This window comes from Malurus melanocephalus, unplaced genomic scaffold (assembly GCF_030028575.1).
Source record: "Malurus melanocephalus ecotype Western Australia unplaced genomic scaffold, MMel_1.1 scaffold_247, whole genome shotgun sequence".
NCBI classification, from domain to species: domain Eukaryota; kingdom Metazoa; phylum Chordata; class Aves; order Passeriformes; family Maluridae; genus Malurus; species Malurus melanocephalus.
Genome location: NW_026623479.1, coordinates 340,418 through 365,102, shown reverse-complemented (window position 1 = coordinate 365,102; position 24,685 = coordinate 340,418). Strand labels below are relative to the sequence as shown.

Here is a 24,685-nt window from a genome sequence, read left to right as displayed (position 1 = left end):
TGTGCAAGAAGCAAACCAGAACATTTCACCCTCTGTCCAGCACCAGTGTTCAAGAGCACAGATATGACCCACTCTGCTGCTTTTCTACAGCCCTCCTGAGGAGCTGACCACCTTTGCCCCTTGCTGGGAGCTGTTGGGGCAGGGCTGCCTTCTACTGGGACTCACCTGAACACACAGCTCTGTTGGATCTCATCCCCAGTTCACAGCACTGGCTCTCCCGATGAACTGGCTGGGCTGGAGGCTCACAGATCCACAGGAAACTGGGGGGGGGTGGCTCACAGATCCATAAGGAACTGGGTGGGTGGCTCACAGGTCCACCCAGGAGGCTGCTTATGGCACAGGAGGTCAGGAGAAGTGAGCAGCTGCTGTTGGGGCTGAAGGGAAAGGCACCTTGTAAGGCAACCCTTACATCTGTGGGAAATGACAAGGCAGCCTCAGAGTTCAAGATAGGTGGGTACTGTACTGCATTTACTTGGGAAAGGAAAAGTAAGCCCTATATTAAATGACAATTTAGGGTTTAAGAGTGTGGCTGAAGATCAGAGGTGTACAAAACGCTGTGCTAGCAAAATGCATCCAGCTTCCCCTTCAAATGAGCCTAATAAACTGGGAAAACCCTGTCAGTCTGAATATACTGTAAGTTAGTGAGGCACACACTTAGTCCCTGACAAGGCTGATTTCCATGGTGCAGTCACGTGCAGTTCAACCACAGAAGATGACAAGTTACCACAACACCTCACCTCTCTGAGGCAAAAGCATCCCTGCTTTGTCTGCTCCTGCTTTTGGGGTTTTSTTCAAAAGGACTAGCTAAGTCTACCTCTTTCCTTCATCACTCACACCCCCCGACCCTGCACAGACTGGCCATGCACCCAACTCAGCTCTGTCACAATAGAACAGCTTTCTGCAGCCATGTCCATCACAAGGTCARCTCTCCCTGGGACTCTTCTGCCAGTTCCTGGGACAGGTAATTCAACTCTGCCTTCCAAATTCCAATCTGCAAAACAAAGCCATCCCAGAAAAAAAAAAAAGAGAGATAAAGGACTGTAAACAGCAAATATTCGCCCCGTTCTTCTGCCCTTCTTACCAGAGAAGGACAAAAGTCAGAACTGGTTTTGATCAAGGYCCTGTTGCTGAAAGTGTCACATCTGAGGGAAGGAAAAGGCAGGCAGATAAATGGTTCTAATTTTGACATATCCTGCTTACTAATGCACCACACAGTAAATCACCCCCAACCTGAACTGGTATCATGAGAGCAACACTGAACCCAGAGCCTGGTTTCAGTCCCTACACCAGAACAAAACACAGCGCACAGACGTYCACACCCGTACCTCGCTGGGGCTGCACTCATGTTCCTTTCACCTTYCTCTTGCTTATGTTTCCTGGCAAATGATATTCCTCGCCAAAAACCCAGTCTGCTGAAACCAGAAAACTGGAATGTTTGCTGAAACCAGATTGTAAGACAGAGAGTAAGTGTTGCATTTGCAAAGATGAGCATTTCCTTGCAGAACTAATTCCAGAAGCCATTTTCATCCAATTAAGGAGGTGAAACAAACTGTTGCTAGGCCAAAGGAATCTGCTTGGCCAATCTATTTGRACCTTGTTTCTGCAGTATTCAGTGCAAGAAGCTGGCAACATGAGTTCTTGAAATCAGTAGGATCAAACACGAAACAGCCTCTCATGAATCAAAACCACACATGATGGCAACTGTTACTATCCAAATTACACAGCAGAAAAACAACTGGACAGATACAGTCAAGCAGATCATTAAACTAAAACTGCTTTAAAAGAAAAAATAATAGTTTTGTTGGATACAATCCTGTGGAGATTACAAATCCTTAAGAATTTGTCACAAGGTATAGTTCTACCACACTTCCAAAATAAAATAAAATCAAGGAAAATCACGGTACAAAACAGGAAAAACAAACAAATAAAAAGAGCAGAGAGCTCATTTCTTAAAGAAGAGTTCCACAAGAGATGTTCAGTTTGCTCACTTGTTCCAGTCACAGATTAGTACATGTCAGGCAAATCTWATTGATGAGCAATGGACAGAACCTAGATCAACCATTCTTGTYCTCCCTATTTGGAGTAAATTTACTTTACATCTTAAATATACTAAATTCAAAAACACYGGCCAGGAAGCTCAGCAGAGAGCCCCCATTCCTGCTAGTGCTTTTCCTGCTGCAATTTGTAAAGGCTTAAGAGAGTCCCAACAGAGATGACAAATCTCTTCTTKCTAATCTGTGCATTATAAGGAAATGCAAAACAGTGTGGGGTGTATGAGGTGTAGATCATACCATGAAATATAGCAAGACCTTGCAAGAGGAGAGTAGGGACTCCAAATGGTGGTTGGCTCACCACAACAAAAAGAAATTCATTTGCACTGATCTCTTGCAAARTTTGAACATTTAGCTGAATATCTCTTTTGCACCAAGCAATCCAGYTGCATCTTGAACCCTTCCCTCATCTCCTTGCTACAGTGAACAAACAGCCCTAAGCAGCAGGCACTCTTCCTCCTATAGAAACTCTTCACCCAACTTTTACACCCCTCCACCCTGTAATGATACAGAGTCTGAAAAATAAGCCTTGTAATTAGCAACCCAGTCAAATTAGGTTCACATTGTTTCTCCTTCAGCTCAGCCATGCCTGCACTGCTCTCTTCAGCCCTGGTTAACCACTGTTTGTCAGTCGGGTCCAGCACTCAGATGAAATCCCCGCAGTGTTCCCGGCGGCATCACCAGCCTGGATGCTGCTCTTCCCCTCGGCGCTGCTGGAGGAGCCARGGCAGGAGCACACAGCAATCCCAGGAGATAAAAACACCCAAGGTGCTTCTCATTAGAGCTTCCCGAAACTCACACCCTGCTCTTGTCTTCCAGCCTTCCTCCCTGAAAGCATCCGGAATACAAAACATATGAAAAGCACATGGGGAGGCAGGAGGAGGGAGGAGAGAGAARTTAACATGGCTATAATGAAAATTTTCCAAAGCTTCTTTTCTTTTCTGTTCCTAGATACAAAAAAAATAGCAGTAAGGAGATTGATATTCTTGCTTTTTATTGTCCTCCCTTTTTATTTTGTACCTTTACAAACCTTTCTAATTTTGGCAAAGTTACAGAGTGACAAAATTACATTACTAACTTCTTCTCCTTGGTTTCACTTCAAAAATTTTACACAGAATGGGTTTCTTTGGTTTTGGTTTTGTTTGGTTTTTTGTTTTTTTTTTTCCCAAAGAATGGGGAAAGGAAATGCAAAAGAAAATATCCCTAAAATGATCCTAAGCTTTATTCAGGCAATTGTATTAGGAGTTCAAAAATGTGGAGGGTGGTGAAAAGGGGCATTCAAGAAAACCCAAAGTAAGAAAAAAAGTCAAATACAAAACAAATGCTTTCTTTCAAAATAAAACTAGTGTTTTGATTGTTTTCCACCTCTATCAAAGAATAGGAAAGTATTTTATTTCAATTATGCATAATTTTCTACCAAAACCTTTGGGGCAGTAATAAAAAGTAATTTTCATTCCGGTTTTTTAAAGCACAGCTGCTTGACATGCCTCATAAAGGTGCCTGGTGTGCTAYTGCCAGGTCTACTGTGCTACATCTTGAATGTCTGTCCAGTGCGCTTCTGTCTAGAGAATGCCTCCAGTTTTCCTGTATCCTGTGAAAATCATGGGACTAACAAACTGCAAACATCCCTGCCCTCCTCAGGCATACAGAACTGATCAGTGAGATCACCACACACAGTGAAAATATTGCAAGTGTATTAACAGTCTTCCCCCGAGTCCCTGAATTCCAGTTAAACAACCACTAAGTTGTGCTCTGGACTTGCACACGGGTTGTATCACACTTTGTAACCAAGACAAGATTTTCAAACAATCCAGGGAGCCATTATGGAAGCCAAAAAGAAGCTTGAACTTTTAGATCAAAAAGTCTTGTTCTACACAGGAAAAATTTTATTACAAACATACTTTCCTAAAGGAGCCCACACATGCCCTAACAGTTCATCTTGAGTAAGGAAATTCCCTTTTACCAGCCCTCTGAGCACACGTGCTGCTTGCTTTCATCAAAGGAAAATTCAGCAGCCAGGAAAGGAGGGGGAGAGGTGTTGGTGTTAGGGGAATTTGCCAGCTGCAGAATCAGAGAGTAATTTCTAAAACCCTAAACACTTCAGCAATAAATGTGCATTCCCCAGGAGGTGTAGGTCCTGTGATGACCCCTCCATCAGCGAGGAGGCCTCAGGAGGGCAGAACCAGGCTGTTGAAGGACAACCAGGAATGGGAATTCACCTGGCAGAGCACACAAAACACAGCAACTGAACGAAAGTCGGTCTGCAGACATCCTGGGATKCATGTCCTAACCAGGGCACACACTCAGCCCCAGCAGCGAGGGGCAGGGCAGGGCAGGGCTGGCCCCACACCTGGGTCACACCCCAGATGCTTCCAAGCAAAACAGCCTCGTGCAGGAAACCTCCCTCCAGCGCTCACTGAGGACAAGGTACGAAATCCAAAACTTTGCCAAGGGAAGCGTCCAACAGGGACAGCTGGAAATGGAAACCAAAAGCCAGGTTTTCTGTGAGCATTTCTTTGTGATGTAACAAGCCCAAGGCAACCCTCATCCCCTCGGTGCTGTCCCTGTTCATACACCTCACCTTTCACCAGGTCCCTCTGCTGGAAGAGGATTGATTGAAGGGTGAAGACACCCTGCTTTTCCCACCTCTGCTACAGCACAACAGCCTCCAGAAAGAAATGAGCTTTAATTTGCTCCAGCACCCGCTGCCAGCATCTCCTGGAGCTTCACCCTCCACCCCTGGGCTGATCCAAAGTACCCARTGCCTCAGTCCAAGCCCCCTTGGCTCTGGGAGCAGCCTACGGCCTCATCCTCRGGGAGTTTGGAACTGAAGGTCTGATCCAAGAGCTTTTCTACCCAGGCAAATTCAGATCCAAATGAACACCCACAGCCAGGCCCCACASCCTGTGCTGCTGTGGTRTCAGAGGAGCTGATGGCCCAGGCTGCCTTGGCAGCTCTCCTGATGCCATGAGTGAAAAGTCACAACCCTGGGGAGTTGAGAACTGAGTAACCCTGAGGTCTGAGAACTTCCCTTCATCCCACTGACCAGAGGGGGTTTGCAGGAGGTCAATTGGCAGAAAACAAGGACCTGGACAAAGGAAAATGAAAATCAAATCAGAATAAARCATAGAAAGATGGGAAGAAGGGAGACATGGGATGCATGACTGCCATTTTATAGTCTCCACCTCAGTTTGCTGTCCCCAAAACCACTCGATATGGCAACAAAACACGTACGGCCCACTCCAAAGCTACAAAAGCAGTATTTTGCTCAGAATTCCCTGAGAGAGGGAATTCTCTCAGGGTTTGCAGGGTTCAGGTTCACAAGGCAGCTCATAGATGGGTTTCCCTGAGGCTGTGGGCARGACTGCTGTCAGATCTCAGAACTTCACCCTTTTCCCCCCTGGAGTGCTGGGGGAGAATTCCCCACCAGAAGCCACAAGATAAGGTTCTCCTGGGAATGGCAAATCTTTCCCTGTGGATGCCCAGGAGCATGGACTATCCTCCTRAAAACAAAGACATGTCTTTCTGCTTGAGACATCCCAGGCATTTCCCATAAGTCCTTGTGTGGCTCAGAGCAGTTACCTTTTAAAGTAATATCTTTTTAATTTGCTCAAGGACACTTTGTGGTGCCATTAAAGTTTYCCTCCAGCAAACATGCTATTACACAGCTTGGAAACTTAATTAATTAAACAACATGTACAATTTCTTTCAACAGCTAATGCAGCACAGAGGTAGAGATCTGCTCTTGGTTATTTCAGTGCCACTTCCACGAAGCTCTGAAGTCTCTGGGCAGACAAAGAACTCTGTCCTGCCCCACTGYTACACTTCTTATCACTATGCAGAAAGATTCTGTACAAAAGGAGAYCTGAAATAGCAGATGCTGCAGCCTACAAGCCTCACAAATGACTGCCCTCCACATTCTCTTTACTTCAGAGCTGTCAAACCTGCTAGCACTGGTAAAATTTTACTGTGTCCTCAAATCCCACTGTGTGGTTTTCCTTGAAATTGCCTCTTGGCAGATAATTCTTATAGTCCAGCATGTTGTATGCAATAAGGTCTTTCCGTTGTTACTCATGGGACACTTTTTGGTTTGAATTTCCCCTTTCTTTCTCAAGATGAAATAGAGAAAAGAAGGACTCATCAGGTTTTCTAGTGAGGTTCTTCAGACCTCCTTCTCTATTTGTCTGTGAGCTTTAAAAGCAGGCAATAAAAGTATAAAAAATTAGCAAACTGTTGTTCATTTGCCACACTTTCCTGAGACACTAAACAACAATTTCCATTTTCTCCACATTTGGATTTCTCATAATGTCATTGCTACAAACAAAGGGTTAAACTGAGTCACAGTTYAATCCATTCCCAATTAGGTTGCTGAAATGAGCAAAAAAATGGTCAGTCTTGGAGGGGATCAATGCTTTGCTTCCACACCACAAACAACCCTACTCAGTGGTTTGCTAATTTATCATTGTTCATTTCAAAAAGAAGCTTTAATGGAAGTGCAATTCCTTTTGTTTCCCTGGAAATGCAGGGTTTGCCTTGCCTCTTCTACACAGAGTGAGAGAGGAGAGAGAGCAAATCCACCCAAAGTGATGTGACAGCTCTCAGTGTTACTAATAATACTTCAATACAAGCACTCCCTGATTGTATCAGCACAAGAAGTCACTGATAAAGGACACCAAGAGGCAATATCCCCTGTGGAGATTGGGAGCATCAGGTAAATTCCTTCATTTTGYTCTAAAGTGCCCAGGGCTTATCAGCAAGGGTGTGAGGACTGTGTTACCTTGCCAGCAARGAGTCTGGACCAGCAGGGGCAAAAGACAACTGAACCATCAGAATGGAGCTGAGTAAGTCATTTAACAGAAGCCCAGRTAGCTGCACTACATTGGTCTCACAGGGAGCTCTCCTCTCGCTCCTGGAGCTGGTGGAGAGCACGCCCGTGCAGGATCTCTGCTGGGATCACCAGCTGGACCCTCACACTACAGRCAACCACCAAGGCAGGTGTATTTTGTAGCCTCCTCCATGCACCTGATGAGATGAACCCAAAGAAAAGTTAGTCCTTAAGGTTCCATCTGTCCCAGAACCCTCCCTCAAGTTTAAACAACGCTGCAGTCCAGCAAAATGCACAGCACTGGTTTGACACAACCCCTGTTTGCAAGGAGCAGGAGCAGTTTCCCTCCAGCCCTGTACCATGGCCAAACCTCCTCTGAGCTGCACAGAAACCCTTCCATGCAGGAAGCAGTCCCCAGCTGTCCTGCCCACCCCTCCGAGGGGCTGGCAAAGCAGGAAAYCTTTCTTGATCTTCTGTGAACAAGCCCTCTGTCACAAACCCATATTCCAAGGACCAGGGGGAACACTAATTAAAGGAGCAAATATGCCCTGGTTTTGAATGTGTAGGCGGCTCGGGGACACAGGCTGGATTTCCAACCAGCTGGCTCATTGTGGGGCAAACAGCTGCYTGATTTGTCAGGCTTCATTGCCTGTCCAGCCCAGCACCGGGCTGCAAACACACTGAAAGAGATTTCCACCAACACATGTGAGACTCGAACTTCTCCCTCAAGCAGGCACATAAGCCAYCCCTTTAAATGGGGTCAGTGTTAATTAACCCATTATAAGCCCCTTTATGCAGAAAAAAAATAATACTTTTTGCTTTCTGTGGACACAGAGTTTCATCTGCCAGCTACCACTACATTGTACAGAACAGCTCTCTTCTTTCACTCGCAGGGAGAGGGGGTTTGGGTACCCTCCACAYTCAGGAAGATCCCCAGCAAACACAGGAATGTCTCCAACAACAGGAGATCACATAGGTGGAACTATCAGCTTGTTTCACTGAAAAGCTCGAGTACAGCTGTGGAAGGAAAGGCACTTTATCAGAGCACTCTTAGTTTAGTTTTGGCTCAGCACTGTTCACAGAGGGCCTTCTGGGTTTGGTGTATAAATATTAATTGGAAAAATGGGCAGGTAGAACACAGAGCATGTATCCGCTGTAAGGATTCTCTTTACTGCTATGTATACACACCCATTYCTACTGTCTTCACTCAAAAACCAAGTAACTTTTTTACCCATCAAAAGACCTGAAAGCAAGGACTGAGCATTGCGACTTACTAATTTGCTGCCAAAAATTCAAACATGGATCCACATTTCATGACAGACTTAGCTGTAAAAAGTATACAAAGAAACAAAATATAGAGATTCCCAAAATTTTATGTTGAGAAATTTCTCCCCTTCTGTTTCACAGTTTTAGGTTATTTTAAAACTACAGAACATTCAAAGCTTACAGAACATTCAAAGCTTTGAGTGCCTCTATTCTCTCTGGTCATTTGTTGGCCTTGAACCTGAACTTTCAGAAAAGCCTACCTAATTGCAAAAAGACCAAAAAATGTAATTACAGGGAACTGCTATCCTTAGATTAAAATGTGGCAAAGATGTAGCACTGCCATCCCAGCCTTGAGTGTGCTCAGTGAGGTAAACTCCACAGGGAAAAGCACAAGGTTCAGTCAGTGACCTCGGGGTAAAAGCTGGAATATCACTAACCCCAGCCACTTGAAATCAAGAATCAGGACTGAAAATAAATATACACCAACAGCAGTCTTGGGGTTGGGGATGGAGAAAGGTTGCTCCTCTTTGRCTCAAATTTCCACTTACTCTTCCATGGATGGGGAGCACAGGAAATTACTTCCTTAAGGGATGCTGAGAGATTCCCCTGAATCCGAGAGCTGAGGCCTTAAGGAAAACCCCGAAACAGCAACATTTGTAATAAAATAATACTTCAATATGCAAAATTAAGACTTTGCACCAGTATCCACACATCCCCTTTCCCAAACAAAGACAAAATTCCCAATTTCCTCAGTTTTACATCAGAATATTCCCCAGAGAAAGACCCTTTCTGGCTTCTCTTTGCTGTCGTGTGTTTTCCTCTGCTTCCCCTCCCTTTAACCTAATTTGTTCTTGAGATGTAAATCTCAGCTATGCTGATTTCATAACCAGCTCATAATATTTTTACAGTAATGTTTTACATATAAAAGACTGTGTGAAGAAGCCTCTACTGTTATTTCTTGTTTCTGCCTAAGAGACGACAATGCTGTTTAACACAGTGCACATTCACCACGCTATAGGGCAGGTATGGAACAGCTCTGCATGTGCCAGGTATCTGCATTTCYTCTCTCCACCCCCAGCTGTGGATGTCTGACTACTGGACCCCAGGCATGATTTTAATGGGTGAATTTTATAGGTGTGACAGCTGGAGTAAAGTACTTAGCACTTGTGAAAATCAGGWCTCTTGGCTCCAAAGCCAACCTGGGCATTCAAAAATCATTACTCAGATCCTAAAAAATAATGAGATTGGCTTAGCAATAAAGATGGGTTTAGATATTAAAGGTTTTATTTGCCTTATGGTGTTTTTGCCTTTTGCATCTTCAAGCCTTTTTTTTTTTCTCAGCAAGGAGAATTATAAACCGTATTTTAAATGAAAACAGAGCATCTTCCCATAAATCACCTGACTTTTGGAGCTAGAATTTTAGGAAAAATAAACAACCTCTTCAGATTGATGATTCATAGAAATAATTAGCAATGCATATYCTCATTAGAAGCATGTTTTCTTCTATTGGTTTCTTCCAGGTAAAAAAGATATTTGAATTGTCTTCTCCCCTTGTGGATAATGTTAACCAGTCTCTCCCAGTTATCACAAAGGGGACTCCTACATTCCATAAACAGGCACAGTTGCATTTGGACTTACAGACATACACAAAATGTATTTCAGAGGAAATCTTTTACACCATCAGAATTGTGACACTCACTTCATGCAGCCTGAGGTATTAGAGGATATCTGTGACCTTTGGCTGTACGAGAGAGACATTAGGGCTCTACTAAATCCACATCTCCCCAGGTTTGGGACACAATGACCATCAAGTGGCCTGAAGTCTGGCTGTTCGTGAGGCCTTGATCCAAAAATTTCCAAATCTCTGGGGAAGGTCTAAAGCAAGATTTAGCTTTGTTTATTACTCATTTTGAGGGTGGGAGATAAGGGGGCAGAACTTTAATTGTATGTACCCCAATCCATCAGCACATCTAAACCAACCTTGTCCTMCAGCATTCCCAGAAAAAGCAGGACAAACTAGCCCTAAGCTGAKCAAAGCCTACCAGGCATCAGAGAGGCTGATCAGCAGCACACTATGGATGCACTTGCAAGCTCCCTCTTGAACTAAAAAATGCAAATGGTTCTAGAGAGACAGGAGTTTTAAACATACATTTACATATTTCAGACTTGCCACATTCTTTGCGTCCCATTGTTGAATTCTTGTCTGGAAGAAGGGGGGTGGCAAGGTGACTTATTGGTGTGAATAATCMAATATAGGCTTGGCATGAGGCAAGGCTCCATCCACACTCTCAGGATCTCAAACTGGCAGGAAGGTCACACTTTCATCTCCTCCCTTATCCTTCGGCAGTGACACCTCTTCACTGCTTAGCAGTAACCTGGCCAAATGCCAAGATTGGGTGCTGCTACCTCACTCTGGAATAAGCATTCAACATGTTACTAGCCTGAAAGCTTTCAGGGGCCATCATGGCTATTTCCAAGTCATTTTTCCAAGATAGAAGTCYATCTCCTTCCCCAATAAATTTTCTAAGAAGTAGAGCAGCAATGTACCATCACCACGATGATGCAGAGGCCCGCAGGCCAGGCACCAGGACTTGGCACCTCTTTATTGATGCTTCCCTTCCAACACTATAACCAGAGTCAGTTTTGGCTGGAGATGGCRTAGCTATGGACTAATCATATTCCTACTGAAGTTGATGGAAGTTAATTTCCCTATCATTTTCACCTGTTTTGGATAACTTAAGGATATTCAGCTATCAGTGCAATCAGTGATGGAGTTATGCAAAGGTTGAGAAACGAAGAGGTACAGCCACACTGAAAGAAAAATAAATGCAAGAGCAAAGATCATCACAGTTCATCCTACCTTTGAGATGATACCCTGAGAGGCCTGGTTTATGTAACCTGGTTTGAGAAGAGATATGCACACTCACTGCCTCCTTTTCCTCCCTGAAAGTCCCCACACTGCTCTAATGAGAGTCCCTAGTAAAACAAACTGAACACACACAGCTTTTCAAAGAAGGCATCAATACCCTAAAATAAATAATCCTTTAAACCCTTGTGCATTGCAGCACTTGCTGGGCCTTAGGCAGGGAGAAAACAAGACAAACTGCAGCTGTGAAATATGAAGTAGGACAGGAATGAGAAAACATTCCTTTCTCCTGAGGAAGCATATGCAGAGCTGCAAGCGTTTTGATCTAGCAGTTTAAATGAGGCCTTGCAAATGAACTGCCTCATCCTCACAGAGTGRGGAAGAGCTCTTGCTGAGCACATGCAGTGTCCCAGCAGCACCAGGACATGAACAGAACCAGCAGCAGGTAAACAGCACTCCGGCTCTTCCCAGCTCCTTTGCTGTTACTRTTTTATTCAGCTTTCTTCCTTGCCTGTGTTCTGCTAGGACCTTTTCTGCTTAGAAAGGAACTGTGACTGTGTACAAGTGCAAGGATATTAAACACGTCACAAGGTGTTTCTTATGGTTTCAATGTGTTTTAATCTGCAGGTGTAAGGTGAGCACTCATGAGAATTCGAGGGAAGGAGAAACTGGTGATGGGGAGCACACGGCCTAGCTCTTGTTTTCCAGCCAGCAGCCATCCCACCATGGCCAGGTACACTCAGCTCAGGTGCTCTGTTGAAGCACTGGTTTTGCAAGGTGGGGTGCTGTTATAATTAGCAGCTTCCAGTGCCCAGCCACCATATCTAGCTCAACGTGATGTTTGAAAAAGGGCACAACAGTAAGATCCAACCCTCTGGTGCCAGTGCCTGGTTAACCATGAGGCTTTGATTCCCARCTGGGACATGGCACCAAGCAGCAGCATCACTGTGTTTAGGGAGAAGAAGGTCTGTTTTCCAAAATATTTGTGTAACACTGATATCTCAGCCTCTTAAAATATCTACCTAGGAACCAAGTACCTTGTTCAGTTTAGATCAWGTCAGAGATACAAAAATAATTGTAAACAAAGCTGAGCCACTGTCAGCATTCAGTGTCTCTGAGAGCCATCCCTGTCCACTGGCCTCCCCAACTGTCCTTCCTATAACAAGGGGAACAGAAGACAACCAGTAGCTGCTGACAAGGGAGCAAATGGAATATACTGTGGCAGTAACTTAACGCAGCTTGAAGGAAACAATATTAGGCATTCCAAAAGGAAATAATTACATTKTCCCTAACTAAAGTTGTCACTCCAGAGTCATGCACAGAAGAACCAAGACTTGCTCATTGCAGTCCTGTCATCTCTGAATACATCTCTCTTCACTATTTATTTTTAACTTCTTTGGACACAAACTTTCCCTTGCTGTTGTTTGTGTGCAAGTACAAACAGGGCCTTCTTAAAGATGGAGACTTCCAGGCTGTGATAAAGGCTTGGAAGGTTGTCTAGCACTGCTGCAGTCTTTCCAAGAGCTTATGTGTCCTTTGCAGAAATGTTATTTCACAGCTTTTCAAAGCACCTCAATGGATTTTGACAGATATCCCTACACCTCATGTAAGCACTAGTACACTAACAGGACTATTTTTCCTATCCAGTCAACAATGAAAACATTAGGAACACTGCACTGACGTGCAGACAACAACTCTTAATTTCTAACAATAGTTGCTTCTGGCCATTTCTGACTTCTCTCACTCATCAAAACCAAGTTGTTGCTGTCAATTGTCTTCCAATGGAGTGGCACATGTTATTTCTAGGGAAGAAACTAAAATTGTATTTCAGAAGTGTTCAATCAACCCTGTCAGTATGATATCTGTCAAGAGAAGAACCAAATAGGAACACCAGAACTTAACTTGAAAGGTTTATTGTTTCACACAATGTACTGCTGTAAGTATCAGAGTGCACAGGCTAGGTAAAAGCAGAGCAGAATTTTTTTGGCCAGCCACTACAAGAGATTGGCATCCCAGATGATAAACATTTCTTTAGGTCCTCTCTGCTGTGCATTTACACATGCCCTGCAGATACTCTTCAGTCCCAGCTTGTGTGAACTGAAGATATTACATACAAGATCTGATAAGAAGACAACTATTTCACTTCATGGCACTTTCTGAAGTTTCGGTAATTTCAGTGCCTTCTACAATGAGTTCAAAACAAACCTATTCTGTTAATTTAATGCAGCAGAATCATCATCCACATTTAAATGGAAGTCTTTCCAATCAGGACATGCAAACCCAGTGATTATTGCACTAAGCTGAGATGTGACAGATTCAAATACTAGTCCCTGATGTGAGATGAAATTGTCCTGACAGATGAGGGATTTTGAACTGCTCATACCTGGTTCAGTGCTTGCACTAGGTCTGCACATGTGTCTATAGGGGCACACTCATAAGCAGATACACCTATGTGCTGAACAACTTCCATGTGTGCATCTGGCAGAACAGCAGAGCAGCAGCCCCTGTAACAAGCTGACAATGCTCCTCTGGTCACTAAGGGCTCTCTTTGATTTGATCATCCTCAATCATTGAAAAACTGAAGAGTAACCAGCTATCTGTAAGCATGTCTTATGTACTCATATCACTGCCCAAGTTCAGTGCTTCAGCTGAGAACAGCCAAAGGGGACATCATTGTCAGCTTTYCCCTCATTATTCAGTAGAATGCCACATCTCCCCTTTCTTCACTGCTGTTTTACACCAGCACTCCACTAAGTCTCTTAAATAAGAACTCACAGAGTAAGGAAGATGGATTCTGTGATTCTATTACCTGGAGTGATTTCTAGAACAACCTTTCATATCCCAATGTTTAACTTACTCCTCCAGATACAAATATTTTTTCCTCTATCCATGTCTCAAAGACTTCTAGTTTTTACATCAGAAATTATTGAAATACAGATTCACCCAGAAACTTTGAAGAGTGCAAAAACGCACTGGTAAAATATTACTGTCCTTTCTAAAATATATCCATGATATTAGATCCACCTCTGCTGAATTTCACTTGATCTTGGCATAACTTACATGAAYGCTGACACCAAAAAGGAGCCTTCTCCTCACTGTCTTCATTTAAGGGAAAGAGGTCTGGATTTGTATTTGCAATACTTCCAAAATAAGCACAGCATAGTACTGAAGAACACCTCTGCTGGCTCTGCTGTACTCTCAAGCATCTGAGACAGGAATGGGAAAAACCAGCACTGTGTAACAATCCCTTTCCACAGTGTAATTAACTCTCATTTTCCCTGGCCCTCGAGTGCTTGTCTCCTTTACCCGTAACTGAAAGAAACAACAGAAAGCTCTGGAGGCAAGGGAGAGGACAAAAGCAGCTGCTGAAAGTTGTTCTCCCTGTTGGCTATATTGCTTACTTAGGTAAATGGCTAATTTTTTTCATCACAGAGGTCATCATAAATAAATTCTTTTCAACTATATTTCAACTRTAGATCAAGTTGAAATGGAGCAACCAGGAGAGTCAGACCCCAATCCCCAAAATTACACTCTCASTGGGTCACCCAACAGCCTTGGGGGACACAATGTTTCATTCTGCCACAAAACACCCTTTCACTGGGACACCACAAAAAGCCTGACATCAGCTGAGACCACAGCCYGTCACATTGTTCACCATGGCCTCCCTGCCTCCCCATACCCCAAACAACTCCAGTTCCTCTGTGCCCCCACTGTGGGCAGTTTGGGGACGAATCTGGCACAGCCCCAACGCTCCCAGGGCTCGTGCAGGTATTAGCCTGCCTCACCTCCCTCACCTGGAAACAGCAGACTGTGGACTGGGTGTCAGCTCAGGAGCTGCCCTGCACCCCTGACAGGGATGAAGCAGCACATGTGCAGRTTCTGAGCTTTGTGTGCTCTGCCTCTTTTGAGACCACAGGCCCAAGCAGCAAGGCAGGAGAATGTGGCTTGCTGGCTACCAGTTGAACTATCTTRACTTGTACCTGGAGCACTTGACAAGGTAAGTACTCACAAGAATTGTWTTCTAGTTAGCCATGCACACCAAARGAAGAATCATACAGCTAATAAGCACAGAATCATCATTAGATGAGACTTTATTAGGTACTTACAACTGAGATTGTAGCCGTTTGTCCTGGCAATATGCCCAGGCAAAACTGATGCACGGTGTTCTTTAAATCTCAACTAGTTTARTTAGACTTAGTTGAGAAGATTAGTTGTGAATATTTGATAACCCAACCCTTTAGCCCCTCTAAAAATACTCACATTGTATGTCCTATTAATAATTTTGATTTATATCAAGATACTCTTCTGTTTCTCTAGGGGGCATTTACAAAAATCAAAATGCAGAGCCAGCCAATAAATCCATCCAGTACCTAATGAAATGACCTTCCAAGGAAGTAAACCCCCATCACCCTGAAAAGCCAGAGAGGCCTTTGTTGGATTCACTGAAGGTAACACCAGCTTGAAAGATGGCATCTCTGCCTGAGAGGTTGGAAAAAGTGGTGGCTATCATGTTTGAGTGTATTATTAAAAGTGACAGTTATCTCTGTATGCTTACAATTGGAACTTCTGATTTCATAGACTATAACAAATGCACCACTGCTGTTCTGGATGGCCTAGCATTAATAAAGCAAACCAATTTTGAATGCCCAAGGCCGGGACCTCAGGGACAGCAGATGGTGCCCAGGATACCCATTCCCACATTAGCATAAGAATAGTATGGAGTAGGTCACAGATTGCCTTTAAGCAAGCTTTCAGTTGTCCACACAGTCTCTGCTTCCTACCAAATGAGACAACAGCATTGTCTGGGATTTTTAATTTAGGTAATCGGTGCTTCATTACGTAAAATGTATTTCACAAGCAAGTCAAGCAATAAAAGAAATCTCTCCTTTGTAACAACTTGCACTCCATAAGCAACTTACCCAAACTTTGCACATGCAACAAAAGGAAACGAACAGTCCTTGTTCATATATGTTAAAACACTTTGGGCAAATTACTAGAGAAAATTAGACTTTCTTTTTCCTAAAACTGCTTCTAATTTTGTGTACAATTACAGCCGTTAATTTCTTGTAAGCACAAATGGTATATACATTGATTTCCAACTTGACTCTCTCATTGAGAATCAGAACAAATCCCAAACAGAAAATTGGAAACTGTGCCTCAAATCCTTTAAAAAGACTATGAAATACACATGCGTACCTTAATTAAAATTAAGACTATCCTGATCTCAAAAGAGGCAAAACTTCACCCCATTCCTAATTTAAGCTTCAGAGCTAAGTAAAAAAGCAGCCAAAGACTGGACTCTCCARAGAGAAGTTCAGAGCAAGACTCAGGTTATCAAATGCAAACTTTCATGTGATATTTTGTCCTTTCTAGGAAACACAGGAAAATTCCATTTTAAATAAAGTCTCACAGAATKTGTGTTCAATATCTTAACATCAATAATGAACAAAGCCTTTGTGTTTAAATATCTGTCTTCTTGGCTGAGATTTCTGAAATAATAAAGCRACAATTAATTTCTGATTTCTGAAAAGATGACTCTGTAGTCCTCTTATAGTTCAGATTTTGTGCCCCTTGGACAGGGAATGCTAAGCTGATTTTTTTTTCCTGGCTGTTTATTAACCATCAAGTGAGTGCTTCAATTTCACTCATCATATGCATCAGTCAAATCAAATCTGGAAAAACCTACAGGAAGAACTTCATTTACGAAAAAACAGGAAACACATTAATTGAGATATTCCCTATGACCTCACAAGCACTCTGCAAGAAAGATACAGAAGGGCACAGACAATTTTTTTCCCATSCAAGAAACAGAAAGAAAAAAAAAAAGATGGTGTTATTTTCATTCCCAAACGTAAAGGATTAAAGAGGAGTTAAACCAATCCACACAGATATTGTGTGCACAGATATCTCTTCCTTATCACTGCACTTATTTTAGAAAATTGCAATCATGGCTTCACCTGCTTGGATCCMCCTTGAGATCCCCATGATWGGGGAGCAAACAKTGKTATTAAAAACCTGCRGGGTGTCCAATAGGTGGTTAACCTWATTCCAAGTSAAAAGTGCAAAGCTCCAGTGGTGACAGTGCCATGGATTCCCTAGAATGGATCTTGGCAGACTCAGCAYGCCTTCAGCTTCCCAAGCTGTTCTCTGAAACGAGGAGCTAGCAAAGGCAAGTCACTCCACACCACAGGCACACCCCAGATTCCAGACATGGCTGATGGGAAGGCAGCTGAGAATTACACATTTACACACAACACAGACTGGCACAAGGAACAGACRAAAATCTTCTGTTGATGTTGCTGTTCTTGTTTCTCATGTTAACAGTTTTCATTCCCTAAAGCCAATGTACTAATTGCCAACTGAAAATAAGTCATCTCATCATCTTACTTGAATAAATACCAGTAGTTCTGGAGCTTGACTGGAAAAATCAAGAAGCCATTCCTGGGAGTGAAAGCAAATAACTATTTCTGTCTTGATCAGCACATTTCCCTCTCTATGAACTGCTTGAAAATTATCAATTCTCTAGAAACATTATGGAATTAAGGAAAACTTTTGAATAAACTGGAGGATGTTTTGGGTCACAAGAWCAATGGACTCCACTGAATTACGAGGGTCCTTTCCTGGATGAGGTGTTCAGAAGGCAGCTGRGGATTTTGTAGTTGGCAGATTAAATGTGAAAAAATACCAGGGTGAGAGACTAAAAGCTGGTTCCATATGCAACCTTGAGCAGAGCTGCTGAGGGCTTATTTTTCTGAAGTTGTTTGGCTTCCAGAATTTCAATTTTCATTGAACTTCCATCCAATCACCTACTTCTGGGGATGGAATTTCTAAAAACTATACCAAATGAGAATTTACAACCTTGCCACTGGAACGTGGCCCACTGAAAAGCCCCTGTGCTCAATACTCAGCATCATTTAAAAGAGAGAAAATGCAAATCTAGCAGCATTTCTTGACTCTACCTTTGGGGGAAGAACTTTCCACCTTTGCAGGTGTCTCCTAAGTGGTTTCAGAAGGAGAGCAGAAGAGAGRTGGTAACTCATGCTGGAGGGGAAGTGTCATCACCTCCTGTCAGTGCTAAGACTTCTCACACTGGTCACAGAGTGAGAAGGAGTGAAGGAAGAAAGACAAACACAAACATTACAGTAAAACACTACATAAAGAAATTACACTGCTTTTGTGATGGATATTTATAGCCAGAGTTGGGATGTGACTCTGTATTATTTTAAAGCATTATTTTTAAATGATCTCTAATATCTAATTTTTTCTTCTCAGATTCTGTTGGGGTGGCTTACAGAAAAAAACACCACACTGCAGCTAAAGCACTGCAGGCAAGTGCTGAATGTTCTGTAAAAACATAAACAGTTTCTTGCCTGCAAATCTGCTCTCCATCATATTTCTCATCTTTCATTCCTCAGTTCCCAAGATACTARAATTTCCTCAGTTCTGTGGTTACCTAGCGTTTTCTCATGGAGACAAGCACTGAACACATAATGAAGAAAACAAACAACAGGCAAAAATCCCCTAAAAAACAACCCTTCAGCTTATTATTCCCTTATTCTTCCTGTGCAGGCTCAGAGCCAAAGATACTCCAGCCACCRCAGGAGTATCAGTGGTAAACATCGTTAGCTGTTAGCAGAGGAAAAATCTTACAATAAACAGTTCTTCAAGGTATAATTTTCCCCTGATAAACATTAAAGAGGGGCAAAGCCAACAGACCTCTTTATCTCCCCTCTTCATTAATTAATAATATAAGCACTAATCTGAAAATGAAAATGGACCATTTCTTTGATCCTATGGGAAGTCCCAGCAAACAGGCAAAAGACTCCTGCCCCAGTTGTCACATGGCTGCCACGATTTGCAGCTGGTATGGCAGAAATGAAATCCCACACGGACAAAACCTCAGGTGGACATGTGCTCACCCAGTGCACTCTGTGCTGGACAATGGCCTGGGCAGACACCTGTCTGAAGTGTCTTTCTGAACATGAGAGAGGAGGATATTCCATTTCAGTTCTTGCAGGTATTAGGGAGTTCCAGTGAAATGGTCGTTAAAGACCTGTCAGGCCAAAATGTGCTGCACTTAGGGAGCTTTCATATGATTTGCCTGTAGCTGTCTATAAAGAGTGAGGATGATGCATAGTGTCCTTTTCACAGAGATCTCAAAGGGATAAATAAAAATAGTTTTCTATCTGGAAGRTGCAAAGTGCAGGGAGGTTAAGTGAACAATCCAGTCTCTCACAACAGAGCAATAGGAGAATCAGGGACAGAATCCAAATCAGCTGATAATAGTASACTGACCTCAGCATTAAATGGGGATCTTCCTGTACTCACAGCCTTTCTCAGATAAGTTTGTCCTGCCAAGGTGTATTCTGAAGAATACCACTGATCTAGGAGTGGAGGAGAAGGTTCCTCCAGTAACAGCCTTTGCAGGGCTTCTTCCAAAGGTCAGCAATCTGACTGCCTTGTTTGGTTTTGGGCTCTTCCTGTTTTAATTTAATCTGAAGGATTTGATTCATTGTTACTCAGCAATAAACTGTTTCCCTTAAAAGAGCTAATCAAACTTTGATGAGGCCCTTGAGCAATGGGAAGATTGATGAGATACATTAAAGGTTAGGTGTAGAGCAAAACTGAAGATCAGGGCATAAACTCCTATTGAGTCCAAAGGAATTGTGACTGGTATTTCTACACCCATCTTTTCCCACTGCTCTATCCTATATATTTATGTATTTGTGTAACTACCCCAGCATCCTGAAAGAGGRAAATGGTAACCTCTCTCATGCTTTGCTTAGCTCCACACCCTACACGTTGTGAACTACTGAACCCAGCAGAAGAGCTGCAGTGTGGCAGCCCCTGCCCTGCCYGATCAGCCCTGTGCTGTACGTGCATCCCCAGCTGGGATGAAAGGGATGTTTTTGCTGGCAAGAGCTGGGAGGTGGGCAAGGAAGAGAGATTGTTCTGCAGGCAGTCAGGAGTGACCACCAGTGTATGAAATAGAAGGTCTCAGCAATGTTTAACTGATGGTGCAGACCTGAATCCCCCACTTGAACACTTATGTCCTTAGCAATATTTGCTTTCTTACTCCCCAAATTCTTCAGCAGTGAAGATGATGCATCCTCCCTAGGCACCCTGCTCTAGAATTCAGTATCACTGCTGCTGAAGGTATCCTTAAATTTATAAGGATAAACTTTTGAAAAACATATTAACCTGTGTGCTGATCGATGAAGGTAAGAAAATGAGCAACAATGTGGGGGAATGGACTGGCCAACAAGTGCTGAAGGTATGMTCTTTACACTGTCACCTGGGCCACCCAGGAAAAGTCATATCAGACTAGAACAGCAGAGCAGTGACCTTCAGACCTACTCTAATATTGCAGTCCTTATGCTACCACAAAAATAAAACATTCACACCAACTGCCAGACAGCAGGTCAGTTTTTCCAGCTGATCCTCTGTCTTATTATGTAAGAGACGTTGTTTGATTACTGCTCTCTGCTAACCTCTGCATAAATCAGCCATTAAGGACTAGAACAGAAAATGTTACTGAAAATTCAATCAGTGTTTCACTGACTTTTTAATACACCATCATGTGCATATCAAACTGCATTAACCTGCTTGAGTCTGTTGGAAAAGATTTTATTAACAAACTCCATACAACCTAACAGCATTAGAGAAAGGAGCAGTGGTCCAGGACATGAGAGGGATGGCAAAAATTAAATACTAATTTCCCAACTTCACCTAAATGGTGTATTTCAGAGAGGATATTATCCATTATTTCACCTACAAAGGTGGTTTTATTTCCTATAGTTTAATTATCATTTTGCTTTGGCTGACACATGTTCATAGAATCACAGAACCACAGAATATCCTGAGCTGAAAGGAACCCACAAGGATCATCAAGTCCAGCTCCRGGCCCTGCCCAGGAYAGCCCCAGTAATCACACTRTTGCCTAGAAAATACCCACAAGGGCCAGCACCCACCCTGGAGAGATCTACACTCAGAAACCTCCTCCAGTGCGCTCACTGGACACTTCATCCACCGTGGTCTCATTGCGTCCAGAGAGATTCTGTACATACCCTGCAGTGCTCAACAGACCTGTGACTATAGACCACCAGTTCCATAGTGAAATCTTCTAGAATGTGAGGCACTGAAAGAAAGATTACTGGGGAGTCTTCAAAAGAAAAAAATCCTATAGGATCTCAAAATGTATCTTATCCTATCTGAAAAGTTAAGGCTTCAACTAGGAGGACAATTTCAAGGCACTCACTTAAAAGAGCACTGTGAGAGACTGGGGGTATTTACATATACTGAAATAGTTATGATCTTATGATTTAAAGTGATATCTATTGATGCCCAAAGGTATTTTTGGACCCATACTTTCTTCTCTGACTGTCTGTTTTCATGTAGTTGTTTGCCAACTACTGACAATCTGTTTAGAAATATCAGGGAACATGAAATCTGGAGGTGTATCAGTGTGTGAGCGTCCACTCAAAAACCTCTGTGAAAATAACCTTCAGGGATGGCAATCGGCCAGAGATGCRGTTTGAAGCCAGCTAAGATAAGAATAAATATTCACGGCAGCCAAGGATTTTGTATTTAATACCATTCTGCTAATGCAGATAAATATTCAGATTTCCCTGGCTTCTGCAGAGTAAACCCAGTTTAAAAGAGAAATCCACACAACRGCATTCAAATAACGTTGCAACTGCTCATAAGGCTTTTGGGGGACATGTTACCCTAGTTTTTACAGACCAAGATGAAATCTCGGCAATTTAAACGTCTACATCAGACAACAGATGCAGAAAAATTCATGCWCTGGATCACTGCTGCCTATGGCAGAGGGATGGCTCTGCCTGTACCATACTGTTCAGCACTATATTGTACTTCAACCATTCACGTTTGTACTTCATCAGCAGGTAAAGCACCTCTCCCTTGACATCTTTCCAATGAACAATATAATGCAAGGTTAATATTTTACTACTTTTACTCCTACCGACTTGCCTCTGTGCTAAGGCAAATGTTTGTGTTTATGCATAAATCCTAAGCTCACAGTTGAGTTGTAACTGACTGTTATTATCACCTTCACAAGACTCAGTTTACATGAAAGATACATGAAGAATACACAGCTGAGTTAGACCTAACTATGCCATTGCAGCTGTCAACCTGTTACAGCAGCAAATCCACATACCCACCTAACCAGGTAGGGCTTYCCTCTCCAGCCAACCAAGAAGCCAGAGTTGCATCTTGTCCCCACCACAAATTCAAGTCACATCACAGGCTGAAGGGACCTCAAAGGAAGTTATTCAACAGGAAGCAGAATCAAAGAAAATTATTTCCTTTTCTTTGAAGATTCAGGAGCAAAAAGAGTAACTGCATTCTACAGCCCATTGTTAAAACTCTTTCCAACTAATCACACCAGAAGACTCTTGCACCCCAGCTGGATGCTGCGTGAGGTTGTGACTGCAGGACCAGAGACAAGTCACTCCACTTTCTCACAGCCTAATTCACATGCTTCAGAACATGAACTTTGAACTGTTTTCAACACATCTTCAGACTTCAGAAAAGGAAGTGAGCTAGACGACAGAAGGACCAGTTTGGTTTTTTTTTCACGAAACATCTCTCAGACTGCATTAGCTCAGTGCTTCTCATTCCTTCTATGCCATACCTTCATTTTTGGATGCCTCTCTAGACTGAACACTCACGCTTTCTCTTCCCTCTTTCCTCTTGTGACCGTAGCTCCTGTAAAAGGTTCAGAAAGGAGGGCAAGGAGCTCCTAAACAACTCTAATTGTCATACTTCTGGCTGGACAAAAAGGGGCAAGAGGAATGGAATTGGAAGGGGAAGTGCAGGCACAAGGCAGTGGGAGGCCAGGGTGTTTTCTCSAGTCTTTCCCTAGTCTTAAGCAAATCACTTTCCTTGTACATTRCTATACATTAAAGTAATATTATATTGTGCAGGCTTCTGGCAAGATTTCCAAAGTGCAGTGCTCAGCTACCAATATACAGATTTGAGGCATCGAACTCAAGGTGTTCAATTCTCTTAGACATCAAACACAAATTTAAAAATAAGAAGATAAATACAAACAGAATCAGCACATTTATGATTCCTAGTTGAGAGGTAACCTTCAACATCAGAGCTATTGGAATAGTGCTGACCATTGAGCTCATCAGCCTCTTTACCTTTTRAAAGTATACCAAAGATCACAGCAGTCAATACACTAATTTTCTCAGTTAACACATACTTAGCCTAACCTGAATCTTTGTATAATCCTGACAATTCTCACTCTGATAAGAATGACTTGAAGATACACAGACCACAGGTTTTACCTTTGTGAAGAAAACTACTTATATGTGGGGGTGCAATAGTTCATTAGAGCAGTTACTTCTTTTAAAAGAATGGAAAAAGGGTATTCCAGCAGCCATCAAGTCATCCCTACCAGGACTTCTCTCAGTGTTAGAGACTGCTGCAACAAAGTTTTTACAGGATCTCAGTGCTCGCTATTGCTGCTGGACAGAGTATGCCTAGAGTCGTCCAAGAGAGAAAACCTGAATGATACACTGAAGTGACAATAGCAGGACAGAGGAGAGCTCTGCACCTGACCCAAGGAGAGGGTGGCTAATTTAACCTTCTGTCTCTGTCTCGTTYCAGTACAAGTCCACAGTGCTCATCTCCACTTCTAATAGTGTATTTACCATTACCAATCTCTTAAACTGCTCAGCCAGTTGATGGTGATGCCTTAAACTAGGGCATCAGACCCAAACGGGGAATGGCTAGACAGGCAGAAGGGCTGTCACTGGCCGAGATGAGGAGTTTTAGGCTGTGACTGGCCTCAAAGACAGCCCATTCCAATTACTGTCTTCCTGTAAGTCTGGAAGTGACTCATGTAAAGACACTCAAGACCATMCTGCTGAGCCTCCAGATTAAAAATAACAAGACAAAAGTTGGAAATGTTTAATATGTGAAAAGCAACTCATCTGAAGATATCTGAATGGCAAGTCACTGAAGGTGCATCGGGCATGGGAAGGTGCATCCCTGGCCCTCAGCTTGGTGCAGCGGGCAGGCAGCCCGGCTCGCCGGTGGCTCACACGAGGAGCAGAGCCCTTGGCCTCCCCTCCCGTCCCCTGCAGACTCCCTGTGCCCGCCAGAGCGACAGCCGGCATCGCGGCATCGCGGCCCTGCAGCACCCGGGCCCAGCCAACGCCGGCAGGCACATGCCCGAGCCTTCTCCATGGAGCCAGTTCTTCCTGGAGCTCAAACTAGCCAGATCCCCCGCCAGAGGAGAGGGTTCATGGCGCTTAGAAGGCACAGATTTGGGAACTACCGAAAAGAGCCGGGTGCTGACAAAGAGCTCGGGGCTCTCCCCAGCCCCCCTCAAGCTGCGGCCCCGCACGGACCCCCGGCTGTGCTTTGTTGCCGCGGCGGGGTGGCTGCCGGGGGCCCGCCCAGCCCCTCCGCTCRGGACACAGCCGTGCCGGGCACGCAAGGTACAAAGGCAAAGCACAGACCTTCTCCCTGGCCTCTCCGCGGGGAGGCTGCGCTCGTCCTGCCGGCCGCGGCCGCGGTGCCGGCGGGGAGCTGGGGCCGCCGCGCTGCCTCACCGGCTCCACATCGATCCGCCCGCCGGCAGCCTCGCTGCTCTGCTCTCCGCCCCTCCTTCCAGGGGGACAAAAACGGGGCTGGGGGGGG

At 43.7% G+C, this 24,685-nt stretch overlaps 1 protein-coding gene across 2 annotated transcripts in view; it reads right to left on the bottom strand.

The window, feature by feature from the left end:
* PAK3 (p21 (RAC1) activated kinase 3) overlaps positions 1-24,685 on the bottom strand; it is a 179,768-nt gene that overhangs the window by 106,744 nt on the left and 48,339 nt on the right. Inside the window, exon 1 of one of the 2 annotated variants that reach the window (XM_057375380.1) lies at positions 24,505-24,656. The exons of the other annotated variant lie outside the window; for it this stretch is intronic. The gene's annotated coding sequence lies outside the window, so the exon portion shown is untranslated. Of the gene's footprint in view, positions 1-24,504; positions 24,657-24,685 lie in introns of those variants that run through there. 2 annotated transcript variants of the gene reach the window in all.